The sequence below is a fragment of the Macrotis lagotis genome, chromosome X (assembly GCF_037893015.1).
Source record: "Macrotis lagotis isolate mMagLag1 chromosome X, bilby.v1.9.chrom.fasta, whole genome shotgun sequence".
NCBI lineage: Eukaryota > Metazoa > Chordata > Mammalia > Peramelemorphia > Peramelidae > Macrotis > Macrotis lagotis.
This window is the reverse complement of record NC_133666.1, coordinates 91,124,973-91,142,276: the sequence shown is the minus strand read 5'-3', so window position 1 is coordinate 91,142,276 and position 17,304 is coordinate 91,124,973. Positions and strand designations below refer to the sequence as shown.

Below are 17,304 nucleotides of genomic sequence, written 5' to 3'. Positions count from 1 at the left end.
ATGCTTTTCCAGTAAATTTCAGTGGTTCCTTATTGCCTCCAGGGTCAAATATAAAATATTCTGTTTGAAGGTCAAATTCCTTCACAACTTGTCCTTCCTCTATGTATAGTCTTATTATACCTTCTCCTACTCCATCTCTCTCAGTAATTCTGGGATGAAATTTCTAAAAAGACATAAATTCAATGAAATGATGATTGCAAGTGAGATGTGAAAGTGGGACTCCAAGCTACCATGAGTGGTCCTCTCAACAGAATTTCTTGAGAGAGTTTTGGTCAACATTTTATTCTGCATAGTATCCCTGAGAAGATCTTCTCCTTCACCCTTGGAGACTTGAAATTTCCTCACTACTGAATGTTTCTTCTGAATGTTTCCTTGGTATTTAAAGTATGCTTCCAATTTGGAGAACACACTTGTTTTTGTTTTGTTTTTTTTTAAAAGAAAGATTTGATTAATTGTGAATTTTACAATTTTTCCCCTAATCTTGAGGAACATACTCGTTTAAGAAGAAACCTCCACTTTTATGGGGAAGAAGAGTTTTTTTAAGAAAAAGTTTTTATTACAAATAACCCCGAGAAAGAAAAAATTTTAGGAAAAAAATTCAAGAAGTAAAATAAGCATGTTTCTTATTGCAAATTCGTTTTTTCTGTGATTTAGAAGACAACATAGAAGAAATAAATTTAAATTTATCAAAAAGTATTAAGCAAGACATTGATAAATTTTGGGTGCTGTATTATTTATATATATATATATATATATATATATATATATATATATATATAATATACATCCATGTATAGGTATATGTGTATGTATACACACAAGCACACTCACACAGTACAAGTGAAATGGGTAAACCAAATTATCAAATTAAACTAATTTCACTTTGTAACCAAATTGCATCAAATTTTCAATAAAATAGTGGAAATATTTATATTAGACAAAATTCAGCCAATGGATTGTCATAAGGAGTATATTTAATAATACAAAAATCTTTAGATCTTGATTTTTAAATTTCCTAAAGAAAAATGAGAAGAAGCTCGAGTCTGTTAAATCCTGTGTCAAAATTCTTATTTATTATTTGTATATTCATTTTGTGAATAAGAAAACTAGTTTTAAGAATAGTGATTTTCTTGCTTCAGATACAAAGGGACTTTTTACAATCAGGAAAATATTTTAAGAGATCTAAACAAGAACATTGTTCAAAAATCCTTAACCCTTATACAATGGTCAGTCTTTGCTACCTTATTTGTGGTTTGTGCCAATCCATGCTGGAAGAGCCTTCCAAACATTTGTTTTACTCTAGCTTTTTTGTTTGGTTAAATCAATGAAAGGAAAAAGTGTTAAAAGTACAACTTGTCAAAAAGTCTTCAGAAAGTCCTCTATTTTCATTATTACCCATGTTGGAAATTGCAAAGATGAAAGTTGGATAAACAAATCATATTAATAATAATTAGAGATTAAATTTGTTATTATCTACTGGAAATTTCTCAATTATTGTTTGAAAATTTTTAAGAAGTATTTTATTTTGGGGTTTTTACAAGGCAATTAGGTTTAGTGACTTTTCCAAGGTCACACAGCTAGGTAATTATTAAGTGTTTGAGACAAAATTTGGACTCACGTCCCCCTGTATCACCAAGCTGCCCCTTAAGGCGTATTTTAATGGGCTTTTGAATGACCAGCAAACTTGCAAATTTTAATGGAAACAAAATTTGATATATGAGTAGCTCAATAAATGGAGCACTTTAAATTGTCCAGAAATTTATTCTAGAGCTGCAATTTTAATTTAAACTTGCTTTGTTAATCATGGAATGTGCTCAGGAGATATTCAGTGAAATACAGATTCTCTAAAATTCAGAGAAGAATTAAAATAAGGGGAAAATCTTAGGTGATTGGTGCAAGAGAAATTAGAATAAAACTTCTATGAATTGAAAAAATGCAAGAGCTCCGAATTTTAAAAGGAGAAACAGAAATTATTTTTGATGTCATTCTGTGAAACTGGTTTTAACTTTATTGTAGATTAAAGGTATACTTAAAAACTGAATTTAAAGTTGAGGCAGATATATTGCAGGATGGAAGTGTGAATTGTTTTATTAGCAGACAACAGTAAAGTTTTAGACCATCTGATAATCCAAAAGAATAAAAAGTAAGTAGAGTTGTATTTTATATGTCCTTCTGTTGCTTTTTGTTTTTAAACAACTAACCTGAAGACAACAGACAAGCATTGTTATTGGTCCCTACATTGGAACTCAGATTAAAGGTGAGTCCAAAACCATGTCCAGGAAGAGAAGAGCTTGTTTTGAAATCAGGAAGTAAATGAAAGTAAATGAAATTTAATGATAGCTTTGTAGTTTAAATAAATAGTTTCTGTAAATTAGAAACAGCAAAATTTGTGTTGAAATTAGTGAAAGTGAACATGGTATTTTGGCAGAACTACAATAAGTAAGACTAAGAATTAGTAAAGACAAAATTAAACAAGAATACAAACTTGTCAGAATGTAGAGGAGTATATTCAGTGCATGATCACCTAAGACAGGGTACACAAAGTATAAAAATCAAATTAAAAGTAATAGATGGCTTAATATAATAGTTAAAAACATGAATTTTGAGAGCACAATTTTTTTCAGGATATTTTTTTAACCTTGGTGTATAACATATTCTAGCATAAAAATGTTGAAAAATTGAGTGATAAAATTTGAAATCTTGCAATTAAAGGCTCTGGTAATTAACCAAATCAAAGAAACTAAGAGAAATAATGGAAAACACAAAAAGAAAGGCTCAATTTTGAAGGGTTTTAGTAAAATGAAAGAAGAGATGACAGTTTAAACAATTAGGAATAAAAAAATGGGGGGGAGAGTTTAAGGAAAGTTGGAGTTTGCATTTACAGGGCATGAATAATGAGGTTAAAACAAAAGGGGTTGAAATTTTGAAAACAGAAATTTAAAGAATTGTCTTGTTCTCACTAAGAATGCCTTAAAGCCCATTGTGGTCTCTACTGGTAAAAGTTATAATAATGTGTGTCCCTTTAGTAGTGACAGTCATGATGTAGTTTTCCTAGCAAATGTCTTTAGCAGTAAATGTCATGAATAATTCTTAGTAAAAGTTTCTATCAGTGAAAACAACAGTAACAACAACAATAACAATATGGAGTCCCTATCAATTAAAATTATGAATAATGTAAACCAATATTAATGTAAGTCAAAATAAAGAAAGAACTGACCAGAGGACAACCAGGGCATGACTTAATGTATTCAATCTATAACTTTGCAAATCCTGGATTCCAGTCAAAAACAAAACTGATAGCATCCCCAGGCATGCTGAGTTGAGGAAACCTAAAAATATTAACCATTCCACATTAACATACTCTATAACTCCTCCTTCCTTTGTCTGATTTCTATAATTACAACTGGGGGTTGGGGAGAGGGAGGTGTCTTGGAGGGAATTACAATATGTTGGTCTGACCACTACCCTAGATTGTCCCAATGTGAGTATCCCACTTTGACTATTTGATTATGCTTAGCTAATCAATCTACATTTCCCCTGCCTCTTTCTTCAGAATGGTACTAGAACCAGGTGTGGAGGAGATTTGAATATCCCATTCTGAGGGAATCTTCAGGCAAGACAGACATGCTAGCTGGTTTTAAATAAAGAATAAATAAATAAAAGGAAATTATTTGGCTCTTTCATCCAATGAAATGAAAAAGCAGTATTGCAAATCAAGTATTGATAGGATTGAAAACTTTTATAATTATATATTAGAGAATTTGAGCAATCTTTGTATGTACAAGATACTAAAAATAATAACAGCGACAACAAATACAGAATCTTCATGTCAGGATTGTTGGAGGAATTGAATGATTCTGAAGTATTTTACATAATAAGCAATATTTAAATGCCAACTATTGTTATTGGATTTTGGACTAAACAACATTTCAAAGATAATAAGATGAATGATTTTTAATAAGAATAAGTAAGACTTTTTTCAATTTAATACATTAAATTTGGCTTGAGAAGAATTTCAGAAATTTGGCATTATGTCTAAAAACAATAAAAAGAAAACATCATATTTAATACTTCTATATGTTTTTAATTTATTGAATTTGGAAGAATATGAGACATTTGATTATAAGTATGAATTTTCTTTTATTTATGAAAATGTACTTATAAAAATAAACTATTAATAGAAAAATTTTGTGAAATACCACAAAATATTTTTAGACTAATTCCTTATTAAATTATCCAAGATTGTGATAAAAGCTCTTGGGGAAAATAGAGAAAAACAACATTGTAAAAATGCAGTACTTTTTTTCCTTCAGTTCTCATGATTTAATAAGCATTTTAAGGACTTCTAAGTCAGAGTTAAGATCTAAATTTGTAACTTTACTTGAGTGATGTTACTTTGAAATGGACTAAATTGATGCCATTTAACTAAAGCAACTTTAATATCTTATGGATAAGATTACTAAAATATAACAAGATTAAAAAATTATTTTCCTCTAAAGTAGCATCCTAAGGGAAGATTTAACTCTTGCTATTTATAAGTGTCTTATCATCATATGACAACAAGCAATAAATGCGACATCAAAAGATAAATATTCTAAAATACTACAGAATGCAGGCCTCTAAAATTCTTTAAAGTAATCTTTAAAAACTAGAATAGGGATTGGCAGGCCTTAGGCCCTATATAGTGAAGTACTGTCACCTCTTTAAGCAGCTGCAATTACAGCATATTGAACACCTTTATACTGGATTTAAGATGCCATTGGCTGTGATTAATAAGAAGAGGATTTTCCCAGTATCATAATTTTAAAATGTATACCATTGGATTATTGGCATCTGACTAGTGATATGTTTCATGTGTAAAATACTTGATATTATGTAAAATTTTCTCCTGTGTTATAAAAAGTGAAAGAAGATGAAAATAGGTTACCTCTCCCTTTTATCTGAATACTTTTTGACTATAACGTATCTATCACAGAATACAACAATTAAATTTGAAAACTGTTAATATTTAAAGGGATAATTTTGCTTTAAATTTAGGAAATAATAATGATGACATGTTTGGGAGAAAAGCATAGCAAAATATTCTTAAGAGAGCCATGTCTGTGAGGGTCTTTTGGACTTCCTGCTTGACATATTATAACATAGAACCTTACTAGCCTTGGGGACAACATATTGTCACACTCTCAAGTATTGCAGTTAAAGAAGATAGAATCTTTTCCAGTCAAGTTTGTAAATTTATGAAGTTTCCTCTGAAATCCCATAGATAATGATGAAATTATTGTTTGTTAGGAATGAGTAGGTAACGAAGATATCTTTTTTGAAACAACTATTCACTGTGTGAAAACTAATATTTGTAGTATTCATGTAATATTCTAGAATGTAGCATTTGTGCTGCTTAGTTCAACATACAAAACATTCAACCAATTTGTGTCTCCTTCATTTCCTGTGGTAGTTGTTCTTTTTTTACTGACTTAGTGGATTAAAGCTTTTTCTAAAACTTAAAACTCCTATTGTCAGGCTATATTCTGAAGTTCATGTAAAATGGCCAGTTTTACTTCCCCTACTTTCTCCTATCTACAGAGCAGGTGAGGTGGTTAGTGGGGTGGAACAGATTTAAAACCTATCAGGTAATTTTTTAGATATACATTAGGACATATGTACCTGTGGTGAATTTTGCCTCTAACAATTCTACTGAGTAGATGAAAAGTCTAATCTGTTAATAAATACTGTTTGAATTTGAAAGACCATTATTACATACAAACAAAATAATTATATACTGCCCTAATATGTGATCAATGAAGTTTCGCTATTTGAGAAAGAATTTGTGGCACTTTAAAATGATCTACTTCTTAGTTTTGATCCTTAATCTCTATTTATAGTTCACCAGTGGTCTCTTGGGATGTGAAAAATACGTTTCATCATGGGCCCTTTGGCACTGACTTGGATAACTGTCTTCTTCAGAATAACTAAGACTTTCAGAGTTGACCACCTTCCAATACTGCTTATACAATAGTGGTTCTCTATTCTCACAGTGGTTCTTCTTCTTTGATTTCTGAGTTCATCTAAGTCTTTCTAGATATTTTGGAAACTATATTGCTTGTTCTTTGGTATAGTACAATCATATTTCATTCCAATCACACACCAACTTGTTCAGTCATTCTTCAATCATCAGGCATCCCTCAATTTCCAAAACACTGTTAGCACAAAAAGAGTTCCATTCTTTTTTTTTGTACAAATTGACCCTTCTTTCTTTCCTTTATTACTTTGTGATAAAGAATTTATTTTTAGGTTTTTGCAAGACAAATGGGGTTAAGTGGCTTGCCCAAGGCCACACAGCTAGGTAATTATTAAGTGTCTGAGACCGGAATTGAACCCAGGTACTCCTGACTCCAGGGCTGGTGCTTTATCCACTGTGCCACCTAGCCACCCCTATGATACAGAATTTTAAAAAGTATTTCTGAGATGCACAGACTTCAAGGTCTTTTTTTCCTGCTTGTTGGGAAATTTTAATGATTTTTATCATTATTATTATTCAACCTCTCTTTATTTAAATAACCTCTTCAACAAAATTCCCTGTCTGCTGTATTTACTCTAAGAATTCATTGTTTTAAAGTATTTTATTTGTTTTCCAATTATATACAATAGTATTTTCCACCTATCTTTTTTGCAAGGTTTTGAATTTTACAAATTTCTCCCCCTTGCCCTCCCCCCACTCCCCCACAGAAGGCAGTCTGATAATCTTTACTTTGTTTCCATGCTATACATTGACTAAAATTTAATGTTTCAAGGTTAATTTTGTGTACATATTGAGAAATACAGCTGAGAAAAGGTATACACAGGTTGTTCACACTTTACTTCAGTGGAACATTCTGCAGACCTTCCTCTATAAAGCATTTTTATATAATGTGAATTTACCTGTAAAAGTAGAAAAATACAGAGGGAGAAGAAAGTTAGTGGTGCCCCCATGGTGAAGAGGCCAGGACTTGGTTCAAGGACACATGTTGCCTGGACACAGAGAAGCAAGAACATGAGGAGGAACACAAGTCTAATGGGACAAGACACATGAGTCTCTGACTGGAACTGAAAGGGAGAACATTTCAGCAGGTACAAAACTGGGGGATGGACATGGAAACATTCAGGAGAGGACAGGTGGCGCAGGGGATCCCTGGACAGAAAGACTGGACCCCAAAGAGGAATGACACAAGAACAGAATGCAGAGACCAAACTCTCTGGCAGATATGTAAAATCAAGGCCTCCTCTCTCAGCATGGAGGTCTCAAGTCAAGCTCTGACCCAGTAGTGGGGTTGTTCATCTCTCTGCAGGTCTGTTTGTTCTGTTTTCACTTGGATGATTTTTTAAAAGATTTTTGTAAGCATGTGGTGAGTGGTGGGTGGTAGGAGACCACAGAGCCCCAATCAGAGGAGTAGGAACAGAAAGAGATCTCAGTACTTTATGGTCAAGTTTGCTAGATCTTTTTTGTACTGCATATTTGTTTTAAAATTCCTTACACAAAGTATAATGTAACTTTACAGAAAGCAAGATAAACCTAAATTCCTTTCTATTTACAGTTTCAACTCCCCCCCCCACTGTTGTTTTACAGTCTATTTCCTCCTGTAATTCATTTTACATTTCCATTAAGAATTTGAATACTATTCTATTTCCCACATATCTGCTTATTATTTATATTGTCTATGTTCCTTTGAACAAGATATAGTTTCCCTGCTTGCACTTTTTAATCAAGGCTACTTGGTCTTTTGTTTTATTTAAGATCATCATTGCTACTTTTTTACTTCATTTTTTACTTTAGTTGAAGTATAATAACTTGTCCTCCAGTCCGTTATTTTAACTGTTTCTCTCTGTATTAAATGTACTTCTTACAAATTAAAAACAAAAAATATATATATATTTGGAGTCTTGTTCCTAATCCATTTTTCTACCCATTTTCATTTTATGAGTGCGTTCATCCCATGCATAGTTATTATTACTAAGTTTGCTTTTCCCTCCATCCTAATTTCTTCTATTTCTATTTCTCTCTTTCTATGTTGACCCTCTTCTAATGCCTATATTTTGCATAGGACACTGCCTTCTTTTATCAGCCTGCACTTTTTTCACTTTTTTCTCTTATCCCCTTTTCTTACTTACCTGTAGGGTAAGATTGATTTTTATGATCGAATGAATAAATATATATTTTTGAACCAATTTCAATGTGTGAGATTCAAATGTTGCCCCGGCCCCCATTTTCCACTCCACTCTATAAGTCCTAACTTGCACATCTACTTTATGTGAGAAACCTTTCCCATTCTTTTCTCCTTTCTACCTTTTCCAAGGTAATCCATATTTCTCAACTATGCATTTATTTTACGTCATCTCTATCTTATTGACTCATTCCCAACCATCTTTCTATGTAATATCCTTCTACCTACACTAATAATGATAACATACCTGGTAAATGTGTATCATTTTCCTTTATAGAAAATTATAGGGGGTGGCTAGGTAGCACAGTGGATAGAGCACCGGCCCTGGAGTCAGGAGTACCTGAGTTCATATCCAAGCTCAGACACCTAATAATTGCCTGGCTGTGTGTCCTTAGGCAAGACACTTAACCTCATTACCTAAAATGAAAAAATAAAAATAATTATAGTAAATTATAGAGTTTAACCTGAGACCCTTAGTATTTCTCTTTTCCATTTTCTTTTAATGCTTCTTTTAGATCTTGTATTTGAAAGTCACATTTTCAACTCTTATCTTTTCATCAGGAATGTTCAAAGGCCTCTATCTTATCAAAAATCCAATTTTTCCCTTGATGTGTTTCTGCAAAGAGCAGGCCTGTAGTAATCTTAATGTTTTTAGATCATGTCACTCCTGTCACAAATATTTTGTTCGCTAAGTGAACACTCAGTCAATGTATTTCCGCAGAAAGCAAACCTGTAGTCAATGGTGTAAGAAAGAAACTAGGAAGCCTTTCTGAACAAAAAAACAGCCTAACTTAAGAAAAGCAAAAGTGTTGTCTCAGAATGTACTGGACAGACTGTAGGCCCCACCTTCCTATCTTTATAAGCTTGGCTTCTTTCCCCAGATGACTTCCCAGGATCTTTCTTATTGCATGAATATTCTGAGTATGTCTACTACCACAAATATCTTTTCCTCTGAGTCTTCAGAGCACAGATATGATTGCTCAGAAAGTAAGTCTGTAATAACTGGAATGTTCTCAGCTCTTGTGTCTTCACCCATAAGTATCTCATCCATTGAATATACTGACATAAAATGTGCTTCCCCAAAGACCAAGAATGTTCCCAGAGTGGATGTTCCCGGTCACAAATATCTTTTCCTCTAAGCATTCTGAGATTCAATGTGCTTCCACAGAGAATAAGCATGTAGCTTTCAATGTGCTTCCACAGAGAATAAGCATGTAGCAACCAGAATGTTCTCAGAAAGACTGTCTCCCACCACTAATATCTTTTCCTCTGTGTACTATAAAATTTTGCTAACTTTTTCTCCTTCCTAAAACAAAAATACATTTGTCACATGACATGATTCTCAGGGAGGAGGAGGAGAGGAAGAGGGAGGGATAAATAGGATACCATGGTGTAAGAAATAGAAAACCTCCATGAAAATATGTTAAATCAGGTCAAAAATATGAAGGGTATTAATAGAGAACAGGAAGGAGGAAAGAAAGCAGTTATGGATGTGCAGTGATTCCTTCCATGTCTTCAGTCTCAGGATTGGGGCTTGGTTTGAGACCTCCAGTGCCGAGAGAGGAGACTTCTGGCTATTCTATCCATTTATCTGCATCTTTCATTTGCATGTCTGTCTTCTGATCATACACAATTGGGAAAAATATTTCTTTCTTCCATCCACGTGTGGCCTGTCCTATGTCCTCTATAATTGTGTCCAGCCTAAACATTTCTGTCCCCCATATGTTCTTCTTCTTGTTTCTGGCCAGGCCAAAAATGGCCCAAAACAAAGCAAAAACTGTAGTTGATAAAAAAAAAAATAAATGGCATCATTTGGAAAACAATTTGGACAGAAGTACCATAGGAGGGCAACATGTCCCACCATGTATCAAAATAAAGTATAAATGGATACATGAATTAGATATAATAAATAAAATAATAAAGTGATAGCGGATAATAGTGGTCATAGACATAAGAGATGTAACTGTAATCATTAATAATCATTCTAGCATAGTCCTCCAACTTGTGAATTTATTAATCAATAGCTATTGATCAGACTCCTCCCAGGTGCTATGCATACAGAAGGACAGGTAGCTAAATGAAGCAACCAACAAGCATTTCTTCAGCAACACCTGCATAAAAGGACCTGAGTTAGATTCTGGAGATGAAAACACTATTTAGTAACAAAGTTCCTAACCACTAGAAGTTTTTGTCCTAAGGAGAGAGAAAATACATGGAAAATATAGAGAAGAAATGCAATTAAAAGCCAAACTACAAAGAAGTCTGGTAATGAGGCCACTAGCAGTTGGAATCATAAAAAGGTTCGTGGAACAGGTGATCCTTGAACTGCATCTAGATGGAAGAGAGGCATTATCTCAGGCATAAAGACAAATTGTAAGCTTCAGAGTCAGGAAGACTCAGAGCCCAAATCGTCCTTTGGACCACACTAGTAGCATACCCACAGTAAATTCACCTAGCCTCTTAGTGCCTCAGACAGCTCTGCAAGGTCACAAAACCATTCACATGGGTTGTCAAACTTACTGAGGAGGCAGAAAGATGAAAATACTTGACTTGGAATACTCTGACTTGCTATGGCTCAAGGTCGCATAGGTATTAATTGCCTGAGTCTGGATTTGAATTCAGATATTCCTAACAGGTCCCGTACCCTAATCAGTGTTACATAGACAGAGCAATTCAGAAATCCCCGAAGACTGTGGCCAAGCCACTATTCATGAAACTGCCTTGAAAACAGGAGAGAGTAGCAAAAGAACTCATTCTTACGGCAATGAACTTTTCCAAGTACTCAGACCCTTATAAATTCACCACCCAGGCTCTAGTTTTCCTACATCATTTAAATCTTTCTGTATGGTGGTTTAAGGGATTGGGAGCAGGACCCATAATCCAATAGAGAATGTAAATTAACTTTCAAGTTAAACAGTAAGAAAATTCTCACACATTTCACTGAAAAACCTGCATTTGACCATGGGTCAATGCCTGACTTTTGGTCTTCTTTGTTCTCTTTATAATATTTGACCTTGTCCAATGGGAGTGCTGATATTCTTCACTCTGGCCTACTGTTGTCACTGGACTAGTAACAAGATTAAGTTCCATCTGTAACACAATTAGCCCCAGTAACTTTTAAAAATTAACATATATAGTATGTATACATATACATATGTGTATATATATGTTAATAAATATATATGTATATAGTCCATGTTGGTATGATCTTCTTCTTACTTTGGAATTTGAATGCCATTCCATTGTGGTATATTATAATGAATGCCATCACTCGAATGGTCTGTACACAAGTTTGCTCCCTCTGAAATGGAAACAGGAGAGCCTCAGGAAAATTCTTTCAGAATTGAGCTTAATTAGCCAATTCCGGCATCACAAAGGTGGAGAGAGTTTCAAGTATGACATTTTAAAAGGCAGAAAAAGAAGAATGAAATATCTACAATTAAGCATCAAAATAGAATTCCTGAAATCAAAGATGAGATTAAGAAAAAAATGAAAATAAAACTAGCAAACAAAATATGTAAACCATAGGTTAATTTGATTAACAAAAAAGAAGATAACCAAATTACTATTCTCAAAAATGGAAATGTGAATAAACAGCCAATGAAGATGAAACCAATGCAATAAATAGGAGTTAGTGTACTCAGGCAGATGTCAGAAAATATGGATGAATTTATGAAATGAATACTTGCCAAAATATAAACTGCCCTTATTAACAGAAGATGACATAGAACACCTAAACAACTATCTAAAAAAGAAATTCAATAAAGCAAAAATGAGTTTCCAGATAAAAAAGTCCTAGGACATGTTTGCTTTGAAGGTGAATTGTATCAAATATTTAAAAACATTTTATCCCCAAAGTATGTAAAATATTTGAAAAAACAGATTTGAAAAGAGCCATATCAAATTGCTTTCATAGTACAAATATATTTTGATAACTAAACAAAGTCTGGAAACAGACATAAAGTAGTACATTGTTAATAGAATTACAAAATGAAACATTAATTTTGAGAAATAATTTGAAATTATACAAAGAAAGTAACATTCTTTCAAATTTTTAAAACAAACACTCCATTACACCTCAAGGAAGCCAGGAATAGAAAAAAGGCCCCATGTACTCCAACATATTTATAACAACACTTTTTTTGACAGCTATAAATTGAAAACAAAGTAGATGTTCATCCACTGTGTAATGTCATGAAGTACTACTTCTGTGGAGTAAATGATGTGCGTGGTCACTACCCCATCTGGGACTGCCCTGTAGGTTATTGTCAGTCTGAACTTGTCATCTTCTGTCATGAGCTGGACACTGGAAGTTCCAGGTCTCTAATTGAACCTCCCTATCCCAACCCAGGTAGCCCCCTGGCAGAGATGGTGGCATTGGCAGTCCTTGGGACTGGAGGAGCAGGGCACAGAGTTCCAGTATACCACAAATGGTGTCAGTTCACAGGGACTTCTTCTACAGGATGTTCTCTGTTGTGGTAGGATCTATGGCAGGATGTTGTGTCAAAACCACCATTGCAACTTTGGATAGAGAGAAGCTATTATTATAGGCACATAATCAACATTACAAACATTTAAAAATATTTTCTACATTGTCTGTTGTCTCCAGAAATGAAGGTTTTATTGGTTTGTGTAAAGGAAATGGAGCAATGATGAAAAGAATATTCATTCAGCTTGATGGCACAGAAGATAGGGGACCTGTCCTGGAGTCAGGAGGATCTGAGTTCATATCCAAACTCAAACACTTAATACATACTTAGCTGTGAAATCTTGGGCAAGTCACTTTAACCCCATTGCCTTGCAAAAAAAAATCTATCCATATGGTGCAATTCAGTTTATGTCCATTGACCATTAGAAAAGCAATTATGGCAAAACTTGCAATTTCTGAACACAATTATCAGATAATGGCTGACTTCATGGCAGACATGACAGCACTCACCTATATTTACACATTTGCAATGGTTAGAGTTCACCTGGAAAGGAAAGGAGAACATATGTACACAGGAAATATTTATGCATTCAAAACAAATGATTCAAAGAAAGGTTGTTTTGTGAATTTACAGAAGACTGATGGCTGCTACTGTAGGAATGACTCCTTATGGAGAGGTTTCATTTTTTACTTTCAAATATCTTAAAGAATGTTGGACTCTCTCATGTTCCTATATTACTGACAACTCTAATCTGTTAGTTCTGAAAATGTTTATAACCTTGCTTTGTGGTGGTGTTGCTAGAGCAATAGCACACACAATATCTTATCCAATTGATGTAATCTTTCATCAGCTGATATTAGGGATTGTTCTCTCAGATTTTTAAAACTGTCTCACAGTTTTGAAGACACTGAACTATGAGTGCAGATACCTTGGACTTCACAGATGCTTCTATCAGTGCTTGTTTCTTAACTACATTCTGTGTGGTCCCTCCCAAGACATTGCGTTCACAACCTATGAACACATGAAGTACTTTAAGTACCTCTGCCAAAGTCATGGTTTTCTTAATATATCACATCATGTCAGACCAATACATATACATATATACATATATATATATATATATATATGCTTAGATAGATAAAGAGAGAGAGAGAGAGAGAGAGAGAGAGAGAGAGAGAGAGAGAGAGAGAGAGATGTTTAACTTTAATATTGGCATTTGGGGAAGGGTAGTGTGTAAAAGTTAAATGAAGTTAAATCACTTTGCTTTTCCAAGCTCTGGTATGGGACTACTTGAATTTTTTAAGTCAGAAATCAGAAGTGCTTCTTGTCATTTTTAGATATAATTTGTGATTTTCTGATATGAAACACATCCTTAATCCAACTCTGGACATTTTAACTTAAATAGTTTCATTAAAATAATTAAAAGATCTGATAAACTGCTGAGATTCATTGGTGTCTTTTACAGCTGTTCTGAAATTTACTTTTTGACTTTAGCATGCTCTTTTGAGCATTATTTTGGTTTATACAATCTTATTGAAGAAAAATAAATCAATTACTAGAAGAGCTATTAGTTGATCACTCATCCTTTGACAACCTGCATCATTTATTCAGTGCTTTATTAAACAGTGTATGGGAAGAAAGATTCACTAATAGATTCAAGCCTCCTCTAACAAAATTTAAATAAAAATTACAAATTACAAAGAAGTTCAAGACCCTATATTGCAATACAAGGCATATTTGACATCCAATTTCCATTCTCTGTAGATAGAACAAGAACAGGTCATTCCTTTATTAATGTGTATAAATACATCACATTTTCTGTTCTTCTGATCTAGAATTTCAGTACCTATCCTCAACCACAGCAGTTATTAGCATAAATTATAACCTGAAACCTCAAATCTCTAACAATGGAAGGCATAAACAAAATGGATACTATTACAGTAATGTTGATTTCGTGGACATGACAACTGCACATCCATCTCCTCCCCCTCTGATAGTAACTTCAAACATCTGTTAGAGCAGTGAGGAACAGCTTTAGTCTCATAAGCAAGTTAGAGTGAAGACATTGACCACATAATTCACATGCTCCATTTAAAAAAAAAATCTGAATTTTGGGCAATTGTTCTCTTGTAATTACTTTACAATTTCTAAAAGTAGTTATTGTCCAAAGCTGGAACAACTTAAGTCTTTTCAGAGGAGCAAGTGCATGAATGTAGGGAGGTAAACAACAAATAAAATTTAAGAAGATGAGGTCTGAGAGGGGAGTAGTCAGATAAGGAAATCAAAAAAGCAACAATTTAAAGTTTATTCCAACTATAATGTGGATTATTCTGACTTTAAGGTGGAATCACATGGCATACTTCTGAGTCCATTCTCGAGATATCCTGTTGTACTTGTCTCTGTCTGTTTTATAGATGCGTGCGATCTCTGGCACTAAGGGGTCATCTGGGTTTGGGTCACATAGCAGTGAACAAATGGACAAAAGAACTCTAGAAATAGTTAAAGCAGGAGACCACTGCGATCTGAGAATATCGAGACAAATGCTGCCATTACTGTTAATATTTGGATGATAAATTCTTGTTGTAAATGCCACCTTGGGTGGTTTGAATGGGTAGTCTGTAGGGAAATGAATTGTCAAAAAGAATACCCCGCCTTGATATGGGCTGTCATTAGGTCCCATAATCGTGGCTTGCCAATGAAACATGTCATCCTCAACTGGACCTGCAGAACACTGTGCTGGAGGGTCACGGGCCAAGTCACTAAATTCTTTATTAATCCGTTTCAATGCCATGGTGAGTCCTTCTTTCCACCAGATTCCACACTCTCTCAGTGGGTAGAAAATTCCGGCCAAACACTTGGATTATTCTGGTCAGTGGGGAGTTATTAGGGGGCTGGGATCTCTCTTCTCATACAGGATCCTAGGTTGGACAGAGTGGATCAGAGGCCAGTCACGAGCTGAGGAGGGAAAAGAACAAGCTGGAGTCTGAGAGAAGCATGGAGAACAGAGGGGACCCCATGCCCCTTCTTGTTTCTCCAGCATTTTTTATTAATCATGGCAAGAAAAAAATTCCATTCTTAGATGAAATATAATGAAAAACTATACTGGATTTTAAAATGAACTAGATTCATTTTGTTTTCTGATTCAGATTAAATAATTTGTGACTACTATAGCAGGAAGGCATTTTGAATTTTTTTTATTGCTCAGTTGAATAAACTCACTTGTAGGTTTTATAATCAAGTTCTCTAATACAATGGAATATTTTCCATCAGCTTTTATAAAAGACAACCCATTACTAAAAGGAATACCTAGGAGGAATCTGAGAAAACCTATGGATCTCAAAGAACAAACCAGGTCTTCAGGATTTTATTTGCAGAAGTGGTTTGCTTCATGACTTCTGTCACTCATGATATGGATAAAAAAACTGTCAGTATCCAGATTATTGTTAATGTATGGGGAAAAATGTATTCACTGTGCTTGTATATACAGTAAAATGAGTTGCATATTAATATATTACTGAATCAAAGTGTTCCATTATACAGACTTCTCTTCTTGTGTAAATTTACATAATGGAGATATTGAATAGAATTTCTTGTCATCTCCTTTTGTTTAAAACCAAGCAAGTTAAAAATGCCCGGATTCATTCTTTGTAGGCACTTATTTTAGTGGGAGACAGTGGCCATTTTAAGCTAAGGTCTTGAATCTGTTTCAGTTTGACTGAACTAATGCACATTCAGCTTTAAAGCCTAAGAAAGAAATGAAACACCTAGCTAGTCAAAAAACAATCAACATCAGAGGGGAAGGCCATCAGGGTTTTTATTCAAAAGAGAAAAAATCCTCTTTATTTCTATCTGAGTCAATTTAGATATAAAAGGAGTATCAATAGCAAACAGAAGGGGAAGGGAGGAAATAACAACTATGGATAAGGGAAGAGGTTATAACATGAGAAATATAAGTAAGAATCACAGGAAACAAAATGAATAATTTTGTTTCCATAAAGTTGAAATATTTTGCATAAAGAGATCAAATGCTGTTAAAACAAGAAGGGTAATATGAGGGAAAAAGATCTCTACACTATATTTCTCTAAGGGATATTGCATATGGAAGCTATAGAAGAAAGTGCTTCCATTTTCCTAGATTGAGTCATTCGCCAATTGTTCAAAGGAATAGGAAGCTTTCAAAGGAAGAAATGCAAGTCATCAATAACACTATAACAAAATGTCCAAATCCTTTAGAATGAGATAAGTTCCCAAGAAATCGTCCCTGACCTTTCAGTTGGAAAAATCACAGAGATCCACAGCTTCAAGAACATTTCCTTCTTTCTAAGCCACAATAAGGTCCATGGAAATATCCCTTTAAACAAAAGATATGATATGAAGAAGGGGAGGGGGAAATTTCCTAGACTGTGTCCTCTCTCCCCAGCGGTAAGACAAAACTAAGGATGGAGGGAGGATGGAAATACCTGTGTTAGGAGAGGTGGAAGGGAGTGTTCCCAAAGACTGGCCCCTGAAGGTGTCCACACCCCACCCCAGTTCCTCATCCCCCAAGCTCCAGACCCTCAGACAAAGGCCTAGGCAGGCAGGCAGCCCAGGGCAGCAGCAACAGTGCAGGACCAGCCACACCCAGCTTCACCCTGAACACATACTCATTCAAACATTCACAAACACATTCACTCACACAC

At 34.3% G+C, this 17,304-nt stretch overlaps 2 pseudogenes; one reads left to right on the top strand and one right to left on the bottom strand.

The window, feature by feature from the left end:
- The first annotated feature begins 12,625 nt into the window (after nt 1-12,625).
- LOC141498758 (solute carrier family 25 member 16 pseudogene) lies at nt 12,626-14,642 on the top strand (annotated as a pseudogene).
- A 131-nt stretch (nt 14,643-14,773) lies between these two features.
- On the bottom strand, nt 14,774-15,402 carry LOC141500002 (ubiquitin-conjugating enzyme E2 D3 pseudogene; annotated as a pseudogene).
- Nucleotides 15,403-17,304: the final 1,902 nt, after the last annotated feature.